Source organism: Xenopus tropicalis, chromosome 7 (genome assembly GCF_000004195.4).
Source record: "Xenopus tropicalis strain Nigerian chromosome 7, UCB_Xtro_10.0, whole genome shotgun sequence".
In the NCBI taxonomy this organism is placed as follows: domain Eukaryota; kingdom Metazoa; phylum Chordata; class Amphibia; order Anura; family Pipidae; genus Xenopus; species Xenopus tropicalis.
Genome location: NC_030683.2, coordinates 77,247,337 through 77,265,249, shown reverse-complemented (window position 1 = coordinate 77,265,249; position 17,913 = coordinate 77,247,337). Strand labels below are relative to the sequence as shown.

Genomic DNA, 17,913 nt, shown 5'->3' with positions numbered 1-17,913 from the left:
GCCTCATCTTATCTGACTGATTGTATACCTGGCATTGCACCACTTGGGCACTCCGCAAATGTTCCTTTACCAGTGGCATCATCCATGAAATTCTTTCCCTCATTTGGGAAACATACTCCAAAACACCTTTGTGGTAAGTAGCTTCACTCTCCCAAGCCTCTTTTATGATATCAAGTAGTCCCCGGGGCCTGCGCCAACTCAAATGGGGAGAAACCTGTGGATGCTTGAGGTACCTCACATATCGCAAATAATAGTGCAGGCAATAGACAATCCCAGTCTTTACCATCTTTTTGTATTACTCGCTTAAGCATGATTTTTAGAGTCTTTTTAAAGCACTCAACCAGCCCATCCATCTGTGAATGGTAGACAGAGATGCATAACTGTTTAACATGAAATAATCTGCATACATCTGCCATACCTTGGACATAAATGGGGTGAAACCCTGTCTTGGAGAACATCTGGAGCAACTCATGGGCAATGGTTTAGATGAAGCATTCCTTAAAGTCAAGAATCACCAAAATGTACTGATGCCCTCAGGAACATTTTACCAGGAAGCCTACCCAATCCATAGCTATATGCTCAAATGGTACCTCAATAATGGGCAAGGGCACCAATGGCCTACAAAAATGTGAAGACGGAGCCTTTTACTTTGGATTTCAAACCTGGCCAGTAAAACCAGTCCATAACTCATGCCTTGATCTTTACTGCCCCTAGGTGTGCACAAGATGGAGTACCATCCACCTGTAGGGCTGGGGAACCAATAGCTGTTCAATGACTTCCTCACGGATCTTGGTGACCTGATAGAGTTTGATTGATAGCAAAGTGAGGCCACGGTTTATCTGCCCCAGGGTCCCGAGGAACACCATTTATTACCACAACTTACTCCCTGGCATTAACTAAAGTGGGATCCCACATCTGGGCAGTGCCCTCCCCTTGACACACCCAGACCAGGACATACAGGGTGGGGTGAATCTTCCTCATCATCCTCACCATCATCACCCAGCATTACCTGTAATGGGGATAAATCCCCCCCTCAGAGGGCAACATGGTCTTTGGACTGGGACTGTCAATAACAGTTTCACTTTCTCTCAGAGGTTAGAGCTATGACACATTATCATTTTGTCAGTCATTTTATCATCACTTGGCATATTAATGACAACATCAAGTGGGCCTGGGGGCCCCATCTCCACCCTCAAGTCAGTGGTTTTCTCCCCTACACTTTCCCATAACTCCCAAAATTTAGGAAAGTTACATCCCACTATAACGGGGTAGAGATTACTCACCACCCCAACCTCATGCACAAAATTGCCACCTGAAACGGCAATCAACACTGGGACTAGTGTGTAGGACCTGGTATCTTGTGAATGCAAACAATCCAAAGGGATTTGTTTGCAGGTCCGACTTCACCAACCACACTGTCCAGTACAAGGGTCACTACGCTCCCTGAATCCAAGAGAGCCTTGAATAGAGCCTAACTGAAGTAGACAATACACTCAAATTGCTCTTCAGATAAGTCAGGGCGGGCAGTGTAAACTTTCTTTGTATAACAGAAGTTTCTGGAGAGCCCCACACTGCATGGGCTTTAGCGTGCTCCCAGGCTTGACAACTCCAATATTGCACACTGCCCTCTTTATGTGGGGAGAATGAACTTGGTTGTGCCCCCTGTTAGTGCAGAATTGTCTTCACCTGCCCTTCTCTCACACTCACTCCAGGATACTGAGGAAGACTTTCCCCAGGTGGCAAGGTTCTCTCCTGAGTTGGTTTTCTCAGCAGTTGTGGGGAGTAAGCAATTCCTCAGTCACTATGTACCGCTCAACCATCTCTACCAACTGCTCTGCAGTTCTGGGGTCCCCATGACTCACCCAGTGCTGTAGGTCAACAGGGAGGAACCTGGTCTGTGGTGACCCACTCCATCATGTTGGGACCAGTCAGAGCTTTAGGTTTTATGTGTTATTACAGTTTTGATTAAAAAAAAGCTGAAATTGCCCTTCAAGTTGCAAGTCTCAGTTCCCCCAAGAGACCGGTTTAGCTAATTAGTTACAATTGTTTCTAAGTGCAGGTGTAGCTTGTTAACTTTCTGGGCTCTTTGACAAAAGTCCACTTATTTAATTAAGTTTGGGAAACAATGTATCTAAGTGCAGGTATAGCTTGTTAAGATTTCTGGGCTCTCTGCCAAAAGCTACTTTTTAATTAAGTTTGTATGTTTTTTAGCATTCAGCGCAGAAAATAAATGAGAAATGAGGGCCTTTTCAGTAAGAATCCAGGACTGCAGGTTGAGCTGTTAAAAAAGGGACTATCCTGTGAAAATTGCAACATTTGGGAGGCATGTGTTTATTTTTAACTCCAAAAGGCTTCATTAGAAGCAAAAAGGGCAACAGAAATCAGCAATCAAAAGTTCCACAGAACAGAGTAGGTATAATTTACAAATAAAATGTCCCAAAGGCAGCCCAAAATACATAAAATTTGGCTTACTTAGCACCTAATAAGTATGTTGCTCAAACCCTCCGTTTTGTCTCAGGAAAACAGATGAATCCCAAACATTTCACACGTATAGCTCTATTTCTACGCTCCACCCAGTTCAACCTCCCTTTCCCTTTCTTAAACACCCCCATGTCCAACCCACACCCTCCTGATAGTTAACCCGGTGTTGGGCCTCTTAAAGGGGTGGTTCTTAAATGGTGACGTCTAATGCCAGGCAGACGTTGTCTAATGCCAGGCAGTGTCATTCTGTGGCTACTAAAGCAAATAAAGTGCTGTCTTGTATAAAAAAGGGCATTGACTCAAGGGATGAGAACATAATTTTGCCCCTTTATAGGTCCCTGGTAAGGCCTCACCTTGAGTATGCAGTGCAGTTTTGGGCTCCAGTCCTTAAGAAGGATATTAATGAGCTGGAGAGAGTGCAGAGACGTGCAACTAAACTGGTTAAGGGGATGGAAGATTTTAACTATGAGGTGAGACTGTCAAGGTTGGGGTTGTTTTCTCTGGAAAAGAGGCGCTTGCGAGGGGACATGATTACTCTGTACAAGTACATTAGAGGGGATTATAGGCAGTTGGGGGATGTTCTTTTTTCCCATAAAAACAATCAGCGCACCAGAGGTCACCCCTTTAGATTAGAGGAAAGGAGCTTCCATTTGAAGCAGCGTAGGTGGTTTTTCACGGTGAGGGCAGTGAGGTTATGGAATGCCCTTCCTAGTGATGTGGTAATGGCAGATTCTGTTAATGCCTTTAAGAGGGGCCTGGATGAGTTCTTGATCAATCAGAATATCCAAGGCTATTGTGATACTAATATCTACAGTTAGTACTAGTGGTTGTATAGTGTATGTATGTGAGTGTATAGATTGGTAGGTGTGGGTTAGGTGTGCTGGGTTTACTTGGATGGGTTGAACTTGATGGACACTGGTCTTTTTTCAACCCTATGTAACTATGTAACTATGTAACATATATGTGTATTATAGTGAAGTGTACATTATAAATTACCATTGAACACCTAAATAATGCAAGTTTTAGTCAAGCATTTAAAATCACGTTAAAGCAGTATCCCAACATAGCTAATGACTGCTCACTGTTTAGAAGAAATCAGTAAGCACATTGTCATAGCAATGCCTTTCTTGCAGAGCCAAAGCAGCAAAAGCTGCGTCTGTAAAAGAAAGACATGAGATGTCATGGAAACATATTATTAGGCTTATTAAATTATATGTTAATAAGGTATAAAATTGGCTGAAGCTAATCATTGGTAGGTAGTTTCAATTAGCATTTAGATAAAAGTGAAAGTGCCATACTGCTAGAATTAAATGTAAGTGCCAATGTGGAATGAATATAATATGAATATATCAAAAAACTGTATAACATTAAAAAAACCGACTATGAAGATTTTCATTCATCCAGGTCATGATATATCTAATATAAATAAATCTAAAGCAACTGGACTTGCTGAGTAATAATTTGAGACATTTCAGTACTCATCCGAGCAGCTGCTTGAGTTGAAGTAACTGGTATGGGAAGTCCACACCTCAGAGAGGTGACACTTGAAGCTCACGGAATGCTGTGGGATTAGTGTGATAACATTACTAAGGTGTCATGTAACGCATAGAGACAGTTGTTACATAGTTACATAGTTACTTAGGGTTGAAAAAAGACCAGTGTCCATCAAGTTCAACCCATCCAAGTAAACCCAGCACACCTAACCCACACCTACCAATCTATACACTCACATACATAAACTATAAATACAACCACTAATACTAACTGTAGATATTAGTATCACAATAGCCTTGGATATTCTGATTGTTCAAGAACTCATCCAGGCCCCTCTTAAAGGCATTAACAGAATCTGCCATTACCACATCTCTAGGAAGGGCATTCCCCAACCTCACTGCCCTCACCGTGAAAAACCACCTACGCTGCTTCAAATGGAAGCTCCGTTCCTCTAATCTAAAGGGGTGACTTCTGGTGCGTTGATTGTTTTTATGGGAAAAAAGAACATCCCCCATCTGCCTATAATCCCCTCTAATTTACTTGTACAGAGTAATCATGTCCCCTCGCAAGCGCCTCTTTTCCAGAGAAAACAACCTCAACCTCGACAGTATCACCTCATAGTTTAAATCTTCCATCCCCTTAACCAGTTTAGTTGCACGTCTCCAGCTCATTAATATCCCTCTTAAGGACTGGAGCCCAAAACTGCACTGCATACTCAAGGTGAGGCCTTACCAGGGACCTATAAAGGGGCAAAATTATGTTCTCATCCCTTGAGTCAATGCCCTTTTTTATACAAGACAGCACGTTATTTGCTTTAGTAGCCACAGAATGACACCTCCTGGAATTAAACAACTTGTTATCAACAAAAACCCCTAGATCCTTCTCCATTAAGGATACCCCCCAACAAACTACCATTCAGTACATAGTTCGCGTTTATATTATTTCTACCAAAATGCATAACTTTGCACTTATCAACATTGAACCTCATTTTCCAGTTTGCTGCCCAGTTTTCTAATTTTGTCAAATCGCTCTGTAAAGCGGCAGCATCCTGCATGGAACTTATAGTTTTGCACAATTTTGTGTCATCATGAAAAATAGAAACAGTACTCTCTATGCCCACCTCCAGGTCATTAATAAACAAGTTAAAAAGCAAGTTACTTTTGAGAGTTGTATGAATGGATGTGGTACTGACATATTTAATCATTGTATACGCCTTTAAAGCACTCACTGGTGCCGCACCACTCTATTTAACCACCTTAATCCCCAAGTACACCCCCAGACGTAACCTTTGCTCTACATTTGACCTCCTTCTCTTCTCCTCACTCATCACCTCCTCTCACTCTCGCATCCACGACTTCTCACGTGCTGCACCAATCCTCTGGAATGCTCTTCCCCATCCCATTAGGCACTGCCAGACTCTCCAAGCCTTTAAACTGGCTCTTAAAACTCACCTTTTCACTCAAGCCTATAACCTAAACACTGGTTTTCACCTCTCACTCCACACTTACTTTCACTTTGCACATCTACATGAACTCCGCCATGCTAGTTACCCTGACCTTATGTCTCACCTCTCCCTTTTAGAATGTAAGCTCTTGCGAGCAGGGCCCTCCCCCTAGTGTCTCCGATCCTCATCCAATGTAACTGCAAAACATTTTTGTGAATTGTTTATATTTGTTAACTATTATGTCTTTTATACCCCTCTATTCTGTAAAGCGCTGCATAAATTGATGGCGCTATATAAATAATAATAATGATAATTATTTAAAAATACCACTGAAATGCATATATTATTAAGTGAAGGAGTATCAAGCTATGTGTGCCTCTCTGCACTATGTTTTTGCGTATAGATTGTTGGGCAGAATAAAAATCTTTTCAGTAATAGGTAAACAAATGTTCGAAACAAGCAATTCAGAAATTGCTTTTTACTGTCAAAACATGCATACAGACCTGGAAAAAACAAGAAAGTCAACTTGTGTATGTGTCACTTAGCTAAGATAATGTGCTTTCTCAGTAGTTCAATTAGCTTTGTGCTATAGTGAGAGAGAAACCAAAGAAATGTGTCAAAAGGTGAGTTTGCACTTTAAGTTATTCAAAGTGGGAGATGTAAGCGTTAAGAAAGATGATGCTAAACAGAATGTTTTCTTTAATTATATGATTTTGCTCTTTGGCCCTGAAAGCTATAGTGTTCTGGAAGGAAAAGGCAGGCTAGACAATCCAATCCAGTGGCCTGGCTAACTCTCCATAGGAAGGCTGTCCTGTGAAAAGGTATTTAATAGTAGTGAAAATGTAAGGAAGCATACAGAGAAGGAAGGCAACCTGCCTGTGTTAAGATCTCCCAGAAGGAACTGGGGGCATTGCTTGTCACAGCAATGAGCAGATGGATCCTTTGGCCAAGGGGCCGAGAGTCTGAATCACTGAGGAATTAAGAAAATGATTTTTATTATACAATTTTTTTATGCCTGGGGGATAGGTCCCTTTTAAACTTATCTTCTCAACAACAGTCCAGAGCACACTGAGCATTTTCAATATCACTGACAATTAAATAAATAAACAGGACCAACAGATCTTGGAACTGTCAAACAAGAGATGGTACTTCCATTTAAGTAAAAATGCAGATGGAGAAATATGAAGAAAAAAAAGGGAAAGGAAAACAAAGAGAAAAAAATTTTTTTTTTAATATATCATTTGACCTGCACTACTTTACATGCTTAAAATTTATATATTTTTCCACATAATTAATAAGTAAGATCAATAGAGCTAAAATAAAACATGTAAAATATATAACACAATTATACACCACAGTATGTTCAAGACTGTTTTGTCAAGTAACCATTTTTTTATTTTTTGCAGATTACCAATAATATTTAATCTCTTAATGTAAAAAAACAGATCATTGTAAGTACAACTCACCTTATGTATGTGTCACTTGCCTAAGATAATGTGTTCTCTCAGTAGTGCAAATAGCTCTGCCGTTGTTGCAACTTTAGTTAAAGTACAGAGTAATTTGTGGGTGGTGTTCAGGTTAAACAACATGAACTAGAGCACTGTTTGCTTTAAAGTTTCCTAGTTGTCAACCTGCTTTTATCTGTAAAATGAGAGTTTTACAGTAAAATCCACATAACTTTCCACAAAGCCTTTCTGAACTTGCAGATTCACAGTACTGTATATGCTATGTGCTACTGCTAACAATGGGTTTGTATCTGTGTTTCTATAATTGATTTATGTGATCCAAAATGCACATGCTTTGATATATACAAGTTATATTCAAGTTAGCTGGGACAGCAGAAACTTTTATCAGGTACAAGGCAGCAAATAAACCATGCAAAAAAGCTATCAGGCCAGTAAAAATAGAGATGGAAAGGGGTATTGCACCTAGGATTAAAAAGAATCCAAAATTATTTTTAAGTATGTAAATAGTAAAAAAATTAAGCAAGGTGCGGAACCAGGAAACAGGGGAGACAGTTGGTTTATGAGAACAGGAAAAAAGACACTTTGAACTTTTATTTTTCATTAGGCTACACAACTGAGGAGCCAGCTAATCAAGGCATTTTAATAGACCCTATTCTAGCAATACAACTACTGATGCATAGGTCACTCAGGAGGAAATTTGAAAGAGACTTAAACATGTAAAGGTTAACAAAGGTCTAGGACCGGATAGTATTAATCTCAGGGTATTAAACAAGCTTAGCTCTGTGATTGCCAAACCTCTTCACAAAACTTTTCACGATTCATTGAGGTCTGGCCAGGGCCGGTCTTACCTAGTGATGAGCGAATCTGTCCCGTTTCGCTTAGCCCAAAAATTTGCGAATCTTTCAAAAGATTTGCGAAACGGCAAAAATGACGTGCTTAAAAAAAAATTGTTGCCCTCGGCTATTCTTTTGTCGTCCGCGGCTATTCTTTTGTCATCCGCGGCTATTCTTTTGACGCCCGTGACTATTCTTTTTTGACACACGATTATTCTTTTGACACGCGTGCCAATTTTTGGACGCACAGCGAATTTTTCCGCTGCAATTTTTTTCATCCGTTTTGCGAAACAATCCGCCAATGGCAAAATATGGAAATTCGCCGTGAATCCATGCCTGGCAAAACATTTTGCCCATCACTAGTCTTACCAACTGCGGGGCACAATTGGAACCATTTTTGCGGGCCCCTTAGTACATTGTGAATTATGCTTTGTACAGGGGACTCCCTAAGCTGTCATAGTTTTCTAGTTTTTCAGAAATTGAATTGTGCTTAATGCAGGCATACCTCCAAACATTTAAAAAATTTGAATAGGGACAAAAAATGGGACATTCTTTCCATGCCATGCCCATGGAAAGAATGTAATTTGCCCTGCAGTGTACTCCCATTGCCAGACTCACCCAACACTAGCAGAACAGAGCAGCGTTTATGTAGCCGTCGTATGGAGCAAACTTAGGGGGCCGTTCCTGGTGAATTGTGCTTAGTACAGGGGAATCCCTATGCTGCCATAGTTTTATGGTATCTCTCTGTACAGACTATGAGCAAACTTAGGGGGCTGTTCCTGATGAATTGTGCTGCTTTTAATCAAGGAGAATGGGAAATGGCTCATACAAAGCATAATCACTGGAAAATTCCTACTCCCGCATTTTCCTGCAGTTAAGGTGGAAATTATGCTACGTGTACCATTGTCCTTATCCACTAATAGAGCCATCCATCAAATGAGAATGCCAAATAAGGGGCCCCATTCTGCATTAAAAAACAAGAGCTTTTACGCCCCTCTCCCTTCCACCCATAGACATTGAAGCTCTGGGCTCATTTCTCCCTGCTGTGTTATTTAAAAAAAAAAAAAAACCTGTGCACGGACTTTACTTACATTTACCTCTTATCTTATCTACATGAAAGGAGAACTCTTTCACAGGGGGATGTGCATGCTCTGCCTTAAGGTGGCCATACACGCACCGATATTATCGTACGTAACCTCGTTTCGTACGATAATCGGTGCGTGTATGGTATGTCGGCGAGTCGACCGATATCGCAGGAAGCTGCTGATATCGGTCGACTCGCCGATCGGACCAGTTGGAAAATTTTGATCGGGCGCCATAGAAGGCGCCTGACCAAAATTCTCCCTTCAGATCTGAATCGGCAGAAGGAGGTAGAAATCCTATTGTTTCTACCTCCTTACCTGCCGATTCAGCCCTGAATGGTGTGTGGCGGATCTTACAATGTTTCGTGCGACTGATGGTCGTACGAAACATTGTCAGATCGCCACGTGTATGGCCACCTTAAAGGGCTCTGGCACACAGGAAGATTAGTCGCCCGCGACAAATCTCCCTTGTCACGGGCGACTAATCTCCCCGAACTACCATCCCACCGGCGAACATGTAAGTCACCGGTGGGATGGTACACGCCGCGGCACGATTTCAGCAAATCGCCAAAGTTGCCTCGCGAGGCATTTTCGGCGATTTGCCGAAATCGAGCCGCCGCGTGTGCCATCCCACCGGCGACTTACATGTTCGCCGGTGGGATGGCAACTCGGGGAGATTAGTCGCCCGCGAACAGGGAGATTTGTCGCGTCCGACTAATCTCCCCGTGTGCCAGAGCCCTAAAGGTGGCCATACACGTGGCGATCCGACGATGTTTCGTACGACCATCGGTCGCACGAAACATCGTAAGATCCGCCACACACCATTCAGGGCTGAATCGGCAGGTAAGGAGGTAGAAACAATAGGATTTCTACCTCCTTCTGCCGATTCAGCTCTGAAGGGAGAATTTTGGTCAGGCGCCTTCTATGGCGCCCGATCAAAATTTTCAAACTTGTCCGATCGGCGAGTCGTCCGATATCGGCAGCTTCCTGCGATATCGGTCGACTCGCCGACATGCCATACACGCACCGATTATCGTACGAAACGAGGTTTCGTACGATAATATCGGTGCGTGTATGGCCACCTTAAGACGGTGAGTGCAGACGTTTAAAGTTCATGCCCTGCAAACGTGTCCAATCAGCATTTCAGCACAGCCCCCTGTGAAGGAGTTCTCCTTTCGTGTAGAGAAGATAAGAGGTAAATGTCTGTGTACAGGTTTTCTTTTTAAAATAACTCATCGGGGAGAAATGAACCCTGGAGCCTCAATGTCTGTGGATGAAAGGGAGGGGGAGTACAAACTCCTGTTTCTTAATGCAGTGGGGGGCCCCCCATTGGCGTGGGGCACGATTGGGCGCAATAGGTCCAATCGGCCTAGGACCGGCCCTGGGTCTGGCATGGTGCTAATCGACTGGCGAATTGCCAATGTGGCTCAGTTATTAAAAAAGGAATACAGTTCTCAGACTGAAAACTATAGGCCTGTTTGTCTAACATCAGTGGTAGGAAAGCTTTTGGAAGGTGTATAAGTATAGAAATACATTGCAAATCACAATACTATAAGTTTGTGCCAGCATGGTTTTATGCGTACCAGATCTTGCCAGATTAATTTAATTGCCTTATGAGGAGGTGGTAAGCAGGAACATCGACACTGGAATGGCAGTGAATATCGTCTACTTGGACTTTGCAAAAGCATTTGAAACAGCACTGCAAAGAAAGTTAATAATACAATTAAGGAATATTGGCCTGGAACATATTATTTGTACTTGGATAAAGAACTTGCTGAAGGATAGATTGCACAGAGTGGTGGTAAATGAAACATTTTCTTATTGGGCTAGTGTAGTGGAGTACTGCAGGCATCAATCCTTGGTCCTTTGCTTTTTAACTTGTTTATTAATGACCTGGAGGTGGGCATAAAACCTACTGTTTCTATTTTTGCGAATTATACTGAATTGTGCAAAACGATAAATTCCATGCAGGATGCTGCCACTTTGCAGAGCTATTTGACAAAATTGAAAAACTAGGCAGCAAAATGGAAAATGAGGTTAAATGTACAAAGTTATGCACTTTGATAAATAATATAAATTTGAGTTATACACTAATGGTAGCGTTATTATTGATGTTGGTATTTATGGTTTATGTGTGTGAGTATTTAGGTTAGTATAGGTTTGTGTGTGCTGGGTTCACTTGGAAGGGTTAAACTTGTTGGACTGAGGTCTTTTTTACCTTATGTAACTATGTAACTAATTTTCCAGTGTGACTTGACATGACTGGCCCTACTCTGAAGCAATCCAAAGAGATTTTAGAAGTCCACACTATTTTTATGACAGATGGAGGCAGCAAACAAAATCTTTTTTTCCTGTCCAATTATACATCAGTACAGATAAATTGTTTGTGTTTTATTTAAGCACATAACAAGAACAAAAAGCCAAGCTCCAGCCTCTTGAACTACATACTAATAATCTGGTTCAAGCATATCCCTACAGAGTAGGAGATCCTGCATAGAGACCAGAAATGACCAGAAAAGAGGGGACCAACACACAGCAGTGTCCAGGACTAGACATTGTTGATGAACAAAACAAGGTACAAAATTCAGGAGTTTGAAAAAGAAGACTGTGTTTGTGGGTCAGTCATTCCAGCCAAGAATTTTGAATGACTGATGAGGCCAGTGTAGCAGAACTTGATGAGGTATTTGTACTTCTTCTTGGACAAAAGACTTTGCATCAATGCCCAAAATGTTCCTTGTCCCTGCCACAGTCAACTTTTGACAACTTATGGGGGAACCATTTAACCATTCCCAGAAAAATCCAAGCCTTGAACCCATCATGAAATATTTACTTAAAGTGATACTGACAGCCAATTAAAAAAATTTTTTTTACACCTGCTGTTGTGTTTTAATTTGTATCAGCTTTCAATTCCTTATAAACTAAATCTGCAAAGTTTTTTCCCTTTGGTAGCACGAATTACAGACCCACGGAGCAGCCATGTTTGTTCCCCCTCTTCCGGGTTTTAATTTAAATGCCTCCCAAGTGAATAAATATGCCCAATCACAAACCTGCAATGCCACTTCTGCTTTTAGCCAGTAACAAGCTCAGCTCCGTTGTCTATGTGTAATGGGGAGGGGGAAGGGAGAAGCAGACAGGCAGGTAGGCATGGGAAAGCTATTTAAATTCTTTGTGCGAAGAGCAGAAAGGGGGGGCAGCCCTTTGAAGTAGGCAGGCAATGGAAAGGTCAAGCCTGCCTGCTATCTAGTTCACAATGCAAGGAGCGAGGGAGGGAGGGATGGAGAACTCTTTGAAGCAAACGGCAAGCTGAATCCTCCCAGTTTATGACGTAGTCCTTTTGACAGACAGACGGGTTAAGGATCTTCAGTAGGATTTATGTAGAGAAACAGGACTTTTAGGAAAAAACAGTTAGCATGACCTATAGGTAGGTTTGGAAGTAGGTTCATATTTTTAAAAGAAATTTTTTGGTGTCAGTATCACTTTAATGACACCACACTTTTGGTGGCAAATAAGGACATCGAAGTGGGTACAGAACTTTTGTTTAGTCAGAGATCTGGCTGAAGTTTTTCAGCAAGAAATAATATGTTGATAGATAAAATATAGATGATAGATTGACTGATAGATGTATTTGTAGCATACAGATCTTCATTTGCAAATTCATAGTGCTGGATATGTAATGGTGAAATTAGACACATACAAAGATACACAAAGTAAATATATTTTGTAGACTTTGTATTTGTTTTAGATCTCATGTTGTCATCTGGCCATCACCAGCTTGCTATGGAGGTAGATGCAGGCTATTGTTAGTAATCTCCTAATTTACTTAGATGTTGGCTGTTTGTTTTCCTTACAGGAAATTCTGTGCTTGTTCCGTGTACTATAACTTCCCTCTACCCCACCCCCACTGCTATGGAGGTAGGCACAGGCTATTGTTATAAACATATTAATACACTTACACAGGGATGGACTGGGTTAGCTTCAATTTACACTGAAAACTAAAGAGGTCACCCTTCAAGTCAAAAGAATTATTTTTAGTAACAGGCACAAATGATAGCCCGCGTGAGAGAAGTGACACTTCACCCTGTGTGAACACATGTTGACTTAAATTGAAAATCATAGTATTGGTGTCTTTAATAACCTGCCCCTTTGATTTACCACCACCCAGCCTAGTGTGTTTTCCAGGCCACAGTCTATAATATATAGCCACAAAGGCCCAGGCCTAGGGTGGCAGAAATCTGGGGATGGCATGGCACCTGCTAGCTGCAGCTTCACTAGGGATTGGGTGGAAGATTTTGAAAGATATTTATATTTCCCACCTTTCCACCCAGTCACCAGTGAAGAGGATTACGCGAGAGCAAGTTGCAGCAGCAGCGGTTGGAGACCAGTGTGAACAGCGGTAAGTGTGGGCTGGGGGGTGGGGATGCAACAGTGAGAGGGGCCTATGGCCGCACAATTTTTTAAATCTGGCCCTGTAGATCTAATGCAATAAAGGTTTATGACCTCACATTGCTATTGCAGTAGATGCGTTATTTCATAACTCAAAAATTGGGAATAAGGAATTCTTCTAACCAGAGATCTGGGATGGAAACTAGATACATGTAAAATACTGTTCCGGTCAGTGTCCTTTCCAAATAGTTTAGTGCCAATTTGTTAGTCCACCAGAAATATGATGAGATCATGAAAATTGACTTGTACACTGCTGTACTCAAGTGAAAGCCAGATATCTGGTTGTTTATCTGGTCAACAAATTAGTCAATAAGTGCCCCATGCCTTGACAGGAATAGGTAATCAATAAAATGTTTATAGAACTAATTCTGTGGATGGTTAGAAAAAAACTGTTGTTTAAAATGACCCATAAAAATATCGGCATGCGATGGTGCTATGGATGCACCCATTGCTGTGCCAGAACATTGTAAATAAAATTGGTTAAGAAATCTGAATCTTGTAGAGCTAGAGGTTGTAGGTAGGTGTCCAAATAAACCTATAGGGGTTTAATGAGAGAACCTATGAGGCACACTATCGGACGCCCAGAAGGGGCTGATAAAGATTTAGGGTGTGTGTGTGTAGATGACTGGAATGCTAGGGAATTCTACTGTTAAAAATTGATTTGTTTTAGAATCAATCCATCCATGTCCCAAAGCATTTTATAATAATTAATCAATAATTGTTTCTTTGAAATACAAGAATCCAAGATGGGGAGCTCCTGTGACAAATGTAACAACCTATATCATTACTTCTTGACAAATTCATTTTTAGGGTTTAGTTCTCCTTTAAAGTGGGGTTTCTGAATTATCGTATGTGGCTGTTTGCTCTGTAATCTATCTGGAGCCCCAATTAACCAACTATAAACCCTTTTGTCTTTGTAGCCCTCATGTACTTTTTTGAGTCTGCTCTGTTTTAAGTAGGGATGCATCGAGCCCACTTTTTTGGGTTTCGCCAAACCCACCCTGACAGATTCTGCTGAATCTCGAACCGAATCCAAATTAACGGATGCTAATTAGGATCGAAATTTTTCCCGCTGTCCATTTAACCCTTTCCAAATGCTAATTAGCATATGCAAATTTATTCAAATTAGGATTCGAATTTGGTTCAGCAGGGACCATGGATTCAGCCAGTGTCGGACTGGGGTACCTGGGGCCCACCAAAAAATCTCACTCCAGGGGTCCACCAAACCCATAAGCACAGCTGCTGTGACTGCTGCTGTTGCCACCCAACCCACACTATTTATATAAACGACAGGGCTGTCTCATCATAATATGGGGCCTAAAGTGAAAATAAAGCTTGGGACCTCAAAAAATGCACTGTGCTTAACATGTTGCCAACATTTTTAGGCTCTTTGCCACACCCTGTAGGCATAATGACCCACACATGCAAATAAAATGACTGCAGAAATGGATAATAAGCATTAACTGCAGAAATGCCAGTAAGAAATGGACAATGAGCAAATTAACCCCAGACATACCAGTAAGAAATGGCCATAAAACATATTAACCCCAGACAAGCCACTAAGAAATGAACAACGAGAAACGTAATCTTAGCCATGTTAGTAATGACCATATTAATTCCACACAAGCCATATCACTTCATAAAATGGAAATAAACAAATAAACCCCACATGCCAGTAGGAGCAAGAAAAATAATGTATTAAAAACATTACCTGACCCACTGCAAAAATAGAAGGTCTGCAGGGTGATAGAAAGGGCAGTGGGGGGGCCCAGCAGGGTGATAAGGAGAGTGGTGGGGGTGGCAAGCAAAATAAATGGGATGTCAGCAGGGGCCATGCAGAATGGTTGTGCAGGCAGTGGGGGGGGGGCAGAAGAAATGAAGAAACATTACATAGTTGCCTTGCTGGGCCCCCTACCATCCTTGACGCTGTCGCTTTGTTGGGCCCCATACTGCCTTCGGAGCCGTCGCTCTGCTGGGCCATCCACCGCTTGCCTTGTATGGGAAAGAGGGTTGTGCGTTCTTCTGTGAAACGCACGGCCATCTTTCCCATACTAGACAGATGGTGGAAGGATCAGCATAATGACAGCTCCAAAGGCAGGGGCCCACCAAAGAGACAGCATTAAGGGTGGTGGGGGGACCAGCAAGGTGACAAGGAGTGCGGCGGCAGCTGTGGCTGCGTCAGTGGGGCCATCAGGAAGGAAAACTGGTAATTTAAAGTAAGCCGGGCCCAGCAGGACCGGGCCCAACAGGATTTCTCCCGGTGTACCTGTGGGCCAGTCCGACACTAGGTTCGGCTGAAACCGAATCCTTCAAAAAAAGCCTGGATTTAGCCTGAATACGGGATTCGGTGCATCCCTAGTTAAAAGGAGACTAGCTACTGTTAAGATTTTAATTGATTTTCACATTTAGCAAACCATTTGTTCTCCCTTTAAAAGTGTAACTCATTCAAAATGTAGCTGTTCAAACTTACAAGTAACATCACATCAAATGAACATTTGTTTAAAATGTCTCACTATTTAGAACAGAATTCCACATTTAATTTACCTAAAGTAAGAACATTATGGACAAAGAAGACCCTGGAAGTTGATTTATGTAAATCATGTAACTATAAGTCCAGTTCCCGTTATTTCAATAATTGATAAAATATTTCATCATTTTCAAATTACCACCCTCTGTTACATCTGGAGTGTCCCTTGAAAATGTTCTGAGTTTGTGTCTGAAGAAGAAAATTGAAACTGGCAAGAGGTATCTACTTTAAATGCAGAAGGTTCCATGGCCTCAATTCCTGGGAAATTTCAGATGACAAACTTCTTCATCCATTTTACACAGCTTTTTACACCGTTTCATTTTATACAGCATAATGAATAGACCCCTTACTGTGATTGTACATTTAACTTGACAGTTTTTATATGGTAACTGGTTCCTTTTTTTTGCAATGGGCAGTTGGCAATGATAAGGCAGTCTATTGCTATTTCTGCTTATATGTTTAGATTTTTCCTTTTACTTAATATTTTCTCACTTGTGGGAAGAGAATGACATCACACTGATGTAACTGGTGCCAACTCTAGTGCTGGTTATTCAAAGGGGTTTTGTATGCACTATAAGGTATCTTGATAAAGGTCTGAGTACGTGATCTATATATCTATTTTGTATTTAATGTAGAGCTTGTGTAGTTTGTTAAACCTGCAGCAGGCAATTAGACTTAGGCACTGCTTGTGTCTGCACTCCATAGGGTTGATTCACTAAAGCGTGATAAAACGAGTGCTATTTATTAGGGATGCACCGAATCCCGGAATCGGTTCGTGCCGAATCCAGCCTTTTTTTGATGGATTCAGTTTTGGCCGAATCCACGGTCCCAGCCGAACCGAATCCTAATTAGCATAAATTACCATATGCTAATTAGTATTTGGAAAGGGTTAAAATGGGGGGGGGGGGAATCTTCAGCCCTGGCGCGCGCGCTAACTTTTAACCCTTCCCGATCCTAATTAGCATATGCTAATGACCATTTCCCTGCAAACTGGAGGCTACATCACTCTAGGGGCAACACATACTTGAATAAATCACACTGCAAAGTCCATATTGTGTTGCCAAAAGCTCATGAACTGTACTTTTTTATAATTACCGCCTGCCCCAAGTAGGTGTTAATTTTCGCATAGACTAATGTGATATTTAGCGCGTCTAAGTGTTTGTGGATCATGCGGTATGCGTAAAATTAACGCATTTGGATGCACGCTATTTAACGTACGCTATATGCGACAGCGCATGCGATAATACTTTAGCAAATCGTGCGTTTTTTTCGCTTAAATTTTAATGCAAAAAAGCATGCGATAACGCTTATAGCACTTTAGTGAATCAACCCTCATGTCTTCTCCCTTCCCACCTCAGTTTGCACATTTGCAGGAATTCAGGCCCGACACATTTGTACTTATTTAAAATGATGAGAAGCCATGATAAAATATAATATATAAAGTATAATAAAATGCACATTTATCAACAGAAGGAGTGAAAACAAAACAAAACAAAACAGCCAATTGTTTCTTATGCTGGGAGAAAAAAACAAACAAAAAAACCTTCAATCTCCAAGATGTCCTTCTTTAATGTCATAGAGCTCTTAGTTTGTTGGCAATGTCTTTAACCCGTGGTAAGTTAAAATTCCACTGCTGCAGATCAATGAATTGCTTGATTTGTGCCTCATCATATGGGTGATTCTGGAAATGCTCTAGTATTAGAGGAGAAGAAAGTAAGATGAATACAAATCTGTTTTTGTGCAACCATGTAAAAAGCATTGTATACATATAATTTTCATTTGTAAATATGGGAAAATCTTACCAACAACATAGTCCCGTCGCATTTTGTTTTGAGCTTTTCTCCATCTATCAGATAGATATAACCAATGTTTTCCAGAAATGGCCCTCCATTCATCTAGGCTTGGAGGATCTTGATCAATTCTCAAAGGGAATATTTCTTTTTCATTTAAAAGATAGATTTTTTCCCTTGAATGACCTTCCTCAATTAGCATGTCACAATCTTTGTCGATGCTATAATAAAGAGGGGAATCAAAGGGGTTCAGGATTAAGACAAAAGAGATTAAAAGGCAGAAAGTGAGTTTCTGGAAAATAGAAAATGAAATAAAAGAATACTGGGCCATTACATGTGCCACTTTCAAAATG

General features: G+C 41.3%; 1 protein-coding gene across 2 annotated transcripts in view; it reads right to left on the bottom strand.

Annotated features, from left to right (window-relative positions):
* Nucleotides 1–6,957, bottom strand: part of LOC100495331 (NXPE family member 1) — a 57,186-nt gene extending 50,229 nt beyond the window's left edge. Inside the window, exon 1 of one of the 2 annotated variants that reach the window (XM_031906152.1) lies at nucleotides 6,886–6,957. The gene's annotated coding sequence lies outside the window, so the exon portion shown is untranslated. The remainder of the gene's footprint in view (nucleotides 1–6,885) is intronic. The other variant, XM_031906153.1, reaches the window with a different exon arrangement.
* Nucleotides 6,958–17,913: the final 10,956 nt, after the last annotated feature.